The 9,187-nt window shown below is 44.0% G+C and overlaps 1 long non-coding RNA gene across 1 annotated transcript; it reads left to right on the top strand.

The window, feature by feature from the left end:
* Positions 1-339: 339 nt before the first annotated feature.
* On the top strand, positions 340-8,729 carry LOC310893171. Its single transcript, XR_014578775.1, has 3 exons — positions 340-768; positions 3,626-3,758; positions 5,837-8,729. It is a non-coding gene; the product is annotated as an uncharacterized lncRNA (long non-coding RNA).
* The last annotated feature ends 458 nt before the right edge of the window (positions 8,730-9,187 follow it).

Raw genomic sequence — 9,187 nt, 5'->3', positions numbered from 1 at the left:
TGGTACAAATATAGCCACGGCCAACGTGGACACCTTGGCATCACCACCACAGTACTGAGGACTAGGAAACTCTTAAACTATGATTTAAATGGCATAAACTATGATTTAAATGGCATTATTTGTATAGTTAGCTGCCCGATATTTGGCTTTCACAATAGCTGTAGGCTGTGAAAGGTTTTGACTTTTGCATATGGGGAAGTGTTTAAAAAGCTTGCAGCTCCCATCACTGCTTTTAAAGGATAATAACAGCTCTTTATAGTTCTGAGAGATATTTTAATACTTTTTTTTTTTTTATCAGGAACTTCCATTGTTTTTCATTGCTGGTCGTTGGAGGTGGGAGGTTGGTTGAGGGGAGCTAACACTGCTGGCACAGAAGGCTGCAGCTGTTTGGTCTGGGATTGGAAAGGCTGAATCACTCTTCGGGGTGAAGTCCAAAACTTCCCACGAATTGGTCCCACCCCAGCAGGGGACGGAGCTTCATGTATGAAAAATCCAAAAGATGAGCGGGAGGAGAAACAAATTTGGTTTATTGAAGCTTTTTTCCTTCCACAAACTGGGGGCTAAGAAGAAATAATAAGACAGTGATTATTATGGTCACCAGATGGGTCAGCCACAACGGTTCATCCACTCCTCGGAGGGACCAAGCAAAAAGAAAGGAAGGATTTGATCTGTTGGTATTAACCTGAGGTAACACGGATGCACAGTGGGAATGGGAAATACCTTCCACAATACAGGGACAGGCTGCTGGACGCTCTGCCCAAGCTGCAGGTAAGGCCAACCAGGCAGCAGCAGATATAAAGACTGGCAGGAAATGCAGATCTCAGCTATGAAGATATTTTGGGGTTCCTTGGAGCCATGTCAGTCATGACAGACTTCACCACCGTCTATTTTATCTACGTTGCATTAAATGGATTGCATTAAATGTCAGATTGCATTGGACCTGCTCATCAATTGGGAAATCAGTGTGGCTCTGTGCTTTGCTTGTGGTGTTGTACTTCTAAAATACTCCTCCCATGACCTAGTGTTTTATATGAAGAAGTCACTTGAGGTATCAAACCACTGCACTTGTGAAGCACAAACACTTACTGGAAAGCCTGAAATGATGCAGGGAGCTAAAGCATCATGCAGTTTATTCTGGCAAGTTAATGTTCAGATGGCCAGAGCATGATACCGCAGCACTGTCAGGATGGCAAGGTGTATTGATTGGATCTCCAGATTAATTAATGTGCTGTGAAATGCATGGTGGCAATGCTGTACACTGACCCTCAGCAGACACAACATCATATTCAGCTGGTGAAAACACTCTAATTTCAGCCTGGCTGAGATGTACGGTCCCTAGTGTCTGCTTCATAGACTAAAAGCAAATAGCCATGGGAAAAGACAAAAAAAAAAAAAAAAAGAAGAAAAAATCATCAGACCGCTTGCCCACCACTCCTGCAGCCCACCCCACAATCATCTTTGCTATCTCCAAGGGTGACTTTCAAATTCTGCTGAACCTCTTCCTTTCGTTTTAAAAATTATTAATCTCTATTCTTTCCCAACAAAAGGACCTACAGCCAGCCTCACATTCAGCAAGGAGAACCAAGGAAAAGAGTGAGCAACCTTTCATTTTAGACACCATCAGTCATGGGCTACTGGGTTTCGGTAGAGGAGCTGACAGGCAATTGTGCCAGGCTCAGAAGGGAGCTAGATGTAGGCACAGCTTGTTAGAAATGACCCGGGAGCTGTGAAAACTTGCCTCCTTTGAAACACGCCACGGGTACGAAACAGTTTGATTTTGTGCTCCATTTAATGCGGGCTCAGCATGAGCTGGAGATGGGTGCCAAAGTGAAGCCAAGCAAAAATCACTCAGCCGAGCCTTCCCAATGCCTTTGCTGCCTGCCAGGGCATTTGGTTACAGAAGCGTGAGTTTCTCGTGCTCGTGCCAAATATATTGCTACTGGATGAGTAATTTTACCTTTATAAATTGAGCCGTCACTGGGGGCAGACAGATGGTAACACAGAACTGAGCACACTTCTCACAGTCCTTCCCACCCCGGTATCTCTGGAGCGATCTGAGCTTAGTAGTATTGCTCCAAGCACTTTCATTTTAAAGATGGATCTGGATTCAACAATAGTCCCTAAATTGTGTTTTTCAAGAGTTGGAAATTATTTTGTTTTTCAGCCCAGCTCTTTGCTCTGAGGTGGAGAAATGTGATTTTATGGATTCCAAAACTGGTACTTGACAAAGTCAATTGAGTTGCTCAAGTTTCCCACGGAGATGAATTGGTTGAATAATGGCACTTATGGTTAACTTTTTCTATTAACATTTTAGAACGTGAAAAATGAGTATAAAAAGTGGGAGTCTTTTTTTTTTTTTTTTCATAGCGTTAAAGATGTTTGCAAAGTAACCAGCATGACTGAGGATTGGTTCCAAAAGCATTTCTATTGTATCGTATCAGATCTTTTTTACATCTACTTTGTCAGTTCCATCTTTCCTCAGATCTGAGGCAGAAGAAAACAGACAGCTCCTAATTTCTGCTCTGTTCTGCTTAAAACTCAAGTTAGGCGTTTACTACAACTCAGTAATACGCCTCGATTTTCTTAATGGGAAAACCTAAATCTCTCCCTGCTTGCAGTTCTAAAAACAGTGCAAAATCACTGAGAAAAATAAATTTTCCTGAGCAAAATCAATTCAGGCATACACAGCTGGGATGGAGAAGATCTTATATTTTCCTCTTAATCTTAAATGGTAAAAGAAATATTAATATGTTAAATGGTTTAAGTGATTAAAGCAGGAAGAAAAGGAGAACGACCACTGAAGATCTGGGTCATAACTTCAGGGGAATATCAACTGCTGATCTTTCTCTATGCTGGGATTTTAGTTGGATTATTATCTGTAACTGGACTTTTTCCCCCATCTGCCATTATGCTGTTATGATTATCATTTCAGAGGCCAACAATATTTTAGCAAACATCAGTTTGGCAGTGGGGAGAGTATAAAGACTAGCTGTTGTCTTTTTAATGAAGAGTGAATTCATATGCAATAGGATGCCAAGACTTAGTGATGGAAGGGACCATCCTTTTACTGAACTTCATGTAAGTGCGATACACAATTTCTTCCTCAGAAATGTATTCAGACAAAGCAGTTGAACTCTTCCATGAAAAAATGTGCCTTTTTCATTGCTAATACTAGATATGTAAGAAGGATGACTGTGTGCCGTTGGGAGGGAAAACCTTTGAGGCTCAGATGGCTCTTCAGGCTGTTCCTGAAGACAAACTGTGCCTCACACAGCTAATGTTCCCACTGAAATCCAATAAGATGAGTAAAATGGGATTCAAAAATCCACAGCTTGAATAATACTCCCCTCCTATCAAGCTCTCTGTTTTTACAGCGCTGTTACTGTTATATTTGGACGCAGCAACCCACATTTCCTGCTAAAACTCATTGCCATGATAATTTATAGCCCTGTTTCTACAATGGGTTGAAGGTTCCTTGGACTGCAATAGCAAAAATGCTTATCTTGCTGGTGGAGGTCCAGTGGTCACCTGCCTGAGGTGCAGGAGGCTCATCTATCGGGGAGAGCGCGTTGTTCAGCAGAGAAACTGCGATGCTCTTTGCTGATGAATGACTATTTTCATGCAGGAGGCATCCCAGCCTTCGCCCCTCTGGAGGCTGCTCCACAACGAGTCAAGGAAGTGGTGCTAAAAGCAGCTTTCACGGGGATGAGCTGGGAGATGTCTGCAGTCTTCACGTGCCCTGTTCTGTCTGTTACAAGGTTTGATTTATTTTCTAGCCCAGACCTGTGAAAACTCCAGGAAACAACTGAATTAGTTATGAGGCTGACTGTGATACGCGTTTGAACTTGCATGGAAAAGTCTAAACTGTAATTTGATTTATGCCTGTAACAACACTCGTGTTTATAGTAATAAAGGGAAAACATATATGATAACTGCCCATAAAGAGCAGTTATCTGGCTCTGCTCTGAAAATGGACCAGAGAACCCCAGATAAGACCACGTTCAAAGTGACAGCACCATCTCCCCTTATTTGTCTGTGTCTAAAACACTAACAAATGTGTCCAAGGAATGGAAAATGGACCTCTCATAAAAGTCCTTTCAGAGTGCCTTGGATAGAGCAACAAATGGAGTTCAGGGCTGGGATCCCCTTCCAATGAACCCCGAGATCTGCATGTGCACCAGTGCTCACACATCTCAGCTACCTTGGATTAACAAAACTCCTGTCTTACTCTTATAACAAATGTGCTATGGTTATGTTTTGTTTTCTGTGCAATTTACCTTATTAGTCCCAGAAATAGTCTTCTATTAATGTAGTCTTGTTAACAGATGAAAAATGGACATGAACACCAACAGAACCCACCTCTAATCAGAGTGCCCTGTCCCCAGTGCTGGTCTCACTGGTGCTCCAGCACCTCCAGGACACTGGGACTGGGGCAAACCTGGGTGGAAGTGGGCTGCAGGAAAGTATGTGGAGGCAAAGAGCAGCTCCAGAAATTGAGATCTATTCTGTTGGTCCCTTTTCCATTTTATCGACGGCTCACAGCTGCAGGCAGGAAACTTTTTTCCATTCCCAAGTCTATCAAAAGCTCCCAGTACAGCTGTGAGCAAACCTCTGTGACCAGCAATGCCTGGCCATTAGGTGTCTACTGGGCTGGACACGGGTCTGGATGCTGCATGAATGACCTGGTTCTTCTAGGCAGAGTCTGCAAATACTTTTTTATTTCAATGTGGCTCATATTTTGCAAAACGTTTTGGCACATCGAGCCCACAGGATGGGTTTACCATGTTATGCAGGTTCCTCAAAGCACAGAGAGGCCTCGTAGGATTTTCAGAAGTGTCTAGGCTTTGGATTAACAGGTTGAAGCCTTCTCTGGGAGCTTTAGAAAATCCCAGCAGCATCACTCTGAATCTTTCAGCTTGCTTTACTTTCTCCAGGACAAAGCCTGGTTTCTGCTACAATTTCTGATGGCTAAAACCTATTTGTCGTTACCAGAAGGTTACCCTGGTAGTTAGAATTTCTTTTTCTAGGCTACGGAGGAGATTACTTTACATGATGCCTTTCATCTTTCCTAATATGCTCCATACTATCCCCTTGATTTCTTCCATCTGGGCAAATCTTTTGTTGACCTCACCTGAAATCTAAAACCTTTCAAAATAAGCCCTTGCACTTCTCTCCTCTGATCCAGTAATGGTGGATGTGACTGGGAGGTCAGGAGGCTGAGATTAGTCGTGACCTCACTCTTGGGCTCCGCACTGGCAGCAGGTTAGAGGCTTTGAACTTGGCATCCTGACAAATTGTTATTACTCCATAGCAAAAATCAGCTATCCCTCATGCCTGTGGGAGGGTGGGGGGTGAGAAGACAAGGAGATGGATTCCTTCAGAGAGCAAAGCTATTCCACCCAGCATGACACCGAGACAGGAAGGTTTAACCCAAGAACCCCAAGGTAAAATCTTGACAGACACTAACTCCTAAAATACAGCCTAGAAATGCTCTTAATTGAATCCTAACCAGTTCAGATGATGTGGGCAGTGAACACGTCTTGAGCTTTTATTTTTAGAAGGTGAGCTGCCAATCCCTCATGAAAACTGAGCAGGGACCAGATTTCTGCACTGAATGACTCTCACATTTTAGAAATCCAAGAATAAATAGAGTCAGACTGACACGAATATTTAGTCTGTAACTCCGAAAGACATGACAAGATCTTTGGAGCCATCTAACTCAATGCCCCACTATCAGAGGCTTTGACTACGGATGTTATTCAGCATATCCACCTCCATCTTAAGAAATACATTTTCATTTCATTTAATGCTAACCTTTACTATCCTCTATTTTTAGCCTAAAGAAAACGAAGCTATTGCAATGTCCTCTCTGTCAGAATGTGGGTGTGGTGTGCTCATCTGTCCATTCCCTCCACTGGAGCATCTGACTGCGTTGGCCAAACTCAACCACGCTTGTTGGAAAGTAGAGGCCGAAGAGACTTTGCTTGGCATCCCCATGAGAGCAAGACTTTCTAGCCAGTCAAGAAAAGAGAGGCAGACCCATAACCACACCAAAGCCAGACAAATTCGGCTTGGAAATAAAGTCTGTGTTTTTAACAGCACGCCTGTTAAATGAGAAAAACTTCAATCATATTTCATGTCTTCTTAGGCAGCAAAGTCAGTTAGCCTCAAGACACAAATCCAGAGGAAACCTGGCTCCTTTCGATCCAGAACTACCTGTTACATAGATTTTAAAGTCACAGTGGGCCATAAGATCATCTATTCTGAGCTCCATATAATATGGACCATAAAATTGCATACTCCAATCAGGAACCCAATAACTTGTGCTTGGCTAAAACCTCTGTTCCAGCAGGCATCTGCTCACAATTTGAAAATATCTGAAGAGGAAGAATCTACTACTTTCATTGGTATTTTGTCTCAACACTTAATCATTCCCACTGTTAAAGCACTGGGCCTCATTTTGAAATGAAATATGTCTGCTTTTAGGTTCCAGCCTTGGACCTCTGGTAGACTACAAGGCTCTGTTGCCTCTGGGTGTTTTCTCCTGAGAAAGAACTTCTGACCCTCTTGAGCTTTCTTTTGACCTTCTCCTGGTAAAGGAAGCAGGTGGAGATCTATCATGAGCCATGTTTTTCCTTGACTTTTGAACTTTTTTAACTTTTCACATTTCTTGGGGGGAGCTTTTCAAAATATGATGACATAACAATAGTTTGGACAACACACAAACCATTTTTTTATTGGTACAGTCAATGCACATGAGGGGACCTAAGCAGGGAGAAGGGTGAAGAGGCAAGAATTCAAACAACCCAAGAGTCTTCTTTCTGAGACTGATGTGGGCCCTTGACAGTGTTAAAATGTTCGTGTTTTTTGATAACATCATCTCATCTCCTAAAACTGTTAACGTAGAAACTAGCTTTCCAGAGGAAGTCAGAGGAATAAGCAGGGACACATTCAGGACTCATAAGAGGCTTCCACTGAGGATGGGGAAGTGCTGGTGAAGACACAGAACTGAGAATGTGATATCCTCATGGCTTGCTGCACGTGTCTCAGAGACACCTCATGGGTGATGCCACACAGACCAAGCAGGCAACAAGACTTCAGGGCAAGGCATGATCAGGCATGAACCTGCTTTGAAGTTTCAGGTGATTGTTTGGGGAGTGTGAACGTTTCTCTTACAAGGTCCCAGATGGAGTCAGGTAGAGGGGGATCAGCATGAGGAGCAAGAGAGCATATCTGTTTCCCTTTTCTTCAGGTGGGCAAGAGCACGCAATGCATAGTTCACTCTTCTCCAAGCTGCAGGAGCAACTTGTCCATCGCCATTGCTGCATTATCCAATACCTAGAAGGAAAGGATGTGTAGATGTGTGTTTCCACATGTGCACGGGCACCCATGTAAATGGTGGCTCATGCAGTTTCCCTTCTGGGGTTCTTCCAGAACAGCCTGGCCAGGTCTCATCTCTTGTTCTAAAGAATGTCCAAATATAACTGCAGTAGACAGGTGAGTATGGATGATGTTCAGTCAACCTGTGAGTTCACAGAGGGTGAAAAGCAGAACTTGCATATCTGTGCAGACTTATTTCAGCTCTGAAGGCTCTCAGTGCTGAGCTCAATGGTAACTCAGCCCATAAATCTCTGCTTGCATAGTTTTCATTCTTAAGTTTTCCTTTAAAACAGAAAACTTGCATCTGGTGGAAGAATAAGCCAAGTACAACAATGGCTCTTGGGGCGTGGTGGTAAAGCAAAGTGTCTCACTGTGGATGAAGAACCGCACCTTCCTCTGGGTTCAGGACATTGACCACCCGCAGCCGCCTCCTCGTCATGGGCCATCAGTGGATGGGTCCTGGACTGCACAAGCCAGTACTGGTGCCTTCAGCTCACGACCAGCATGTGATATCCGGCGATCTTCAGCTCAGCCCTGTGGGAATGCAGCAGCTAATGTGCATGTAGTTATCCATTGCAGTCATCAACAGAAAGCAAGCTGAACCTTAAAATGGAAAAATGTGAGTCAGAAAAGGGAAATTAGCTAAAATTACTTTTAGTTGCAATCTACAAGTATGTAGAATGCCCTTCACTTAACACAATGGTTTTATTTCCCTGTTTTGATTTTTTTATTTTCCAGGAGAGTTGAAGGGAGGCAAACAATGTTGCTGACCTGCCAAGTGCATGTCTATCTTCACGAGCATGTTGTTGAGTGGGCAACGTACCTTTTCATGTGCAGAGAAAAGAGGGATCTGGCCAGCACTTTGTGGCAGCCAGATATTATTGCCTCACTAGCATATGCCAGAGGAGGTAGGAGTACTTGTGCTGTAGACATTTTTTTTTTTTGGATCCTTCTCCACTTCATCGAACCAGAGATTTTGTGGTCATGGGTCTGCTGAGATGAGATACCCACACATCTCCCAGACTTAAAGCATGGGAGATCCAAAACGAAGAGAAAATTGGATTTTATGGGACTTTGGCCAAGGAACACTTCTGTGTGCAATGGCCCTGAGCTGTGTGAAGTGTGTGAAACAGCACTAACAAGGAGAGGAAGAGGGTTTAACCTTTGTTCCAGAAGCCATAAATCACCATCCAGAGGGTGAAAAATGAGTAGCAACTCTATGGCCGTAAAATCCACGTGCTATGCTAGGCTGAGGAAACAGCAACATTGGAAGTAGCAAATTTCCAGAGCCCGAAAGGAGCTCAACTGCTTTCCAAAGGCATTAAAGTGTCCCCAAAGCCTCTTTGGCAACTTTGGTGAGCTGCCTGAATTTTGTCCCATAGGTTTTCTTCATCATGTCCCTATTGCTGCTAGCACAGAGGAAGGTGGAGGCTTTAGCCCAGATTCTCTCCATGTAGTCAACCTGAGGGGCCACGAGGGTCGTGTATTTGCACCCACCCTGAAGACATCCAGCCCACTGTGACCGGCACAATGGCCCCTTATTCAGAGCTCAGCTAGAGGTTTCTCTCTTGATCCTTAGTTGCAAGACCATGCTGTCATCTTGGGTGTCTCTAGCTCTGCTACATTTATCAAAGAATCACAGAATGGTTTGGGTTGGAAGGCACCTCAAAAGTCATCTCACTCCAATCCCTGTCATGGTCAGGGACATGTCCTCCTGTGCAGCTGCCCCCAGCCCCACCCAGCCTGGCCTTGGGCACTGCCAGGGCTGGGGCACCCCCAGCTCCTCTGGGCAGCCTGGGCCAGGGCC

Source organism: Anser anser (assembly GCF_964211835.1).
Source record: "Anser anser genome assembly, chromosome: 1".
In the NCBI taxonomy this organism is placed as follows: domain Eukaryota; kingdom Metazoa; phylum Chordata; class Aves; order Anseriformes; family Anatidae; genus Anser; species Anser anser.
The sequence above is the reverse complement of the archived record's forward strand: the minus strand, read 5'-3'. Positions and strand labels throughout refer to the sequence as shown.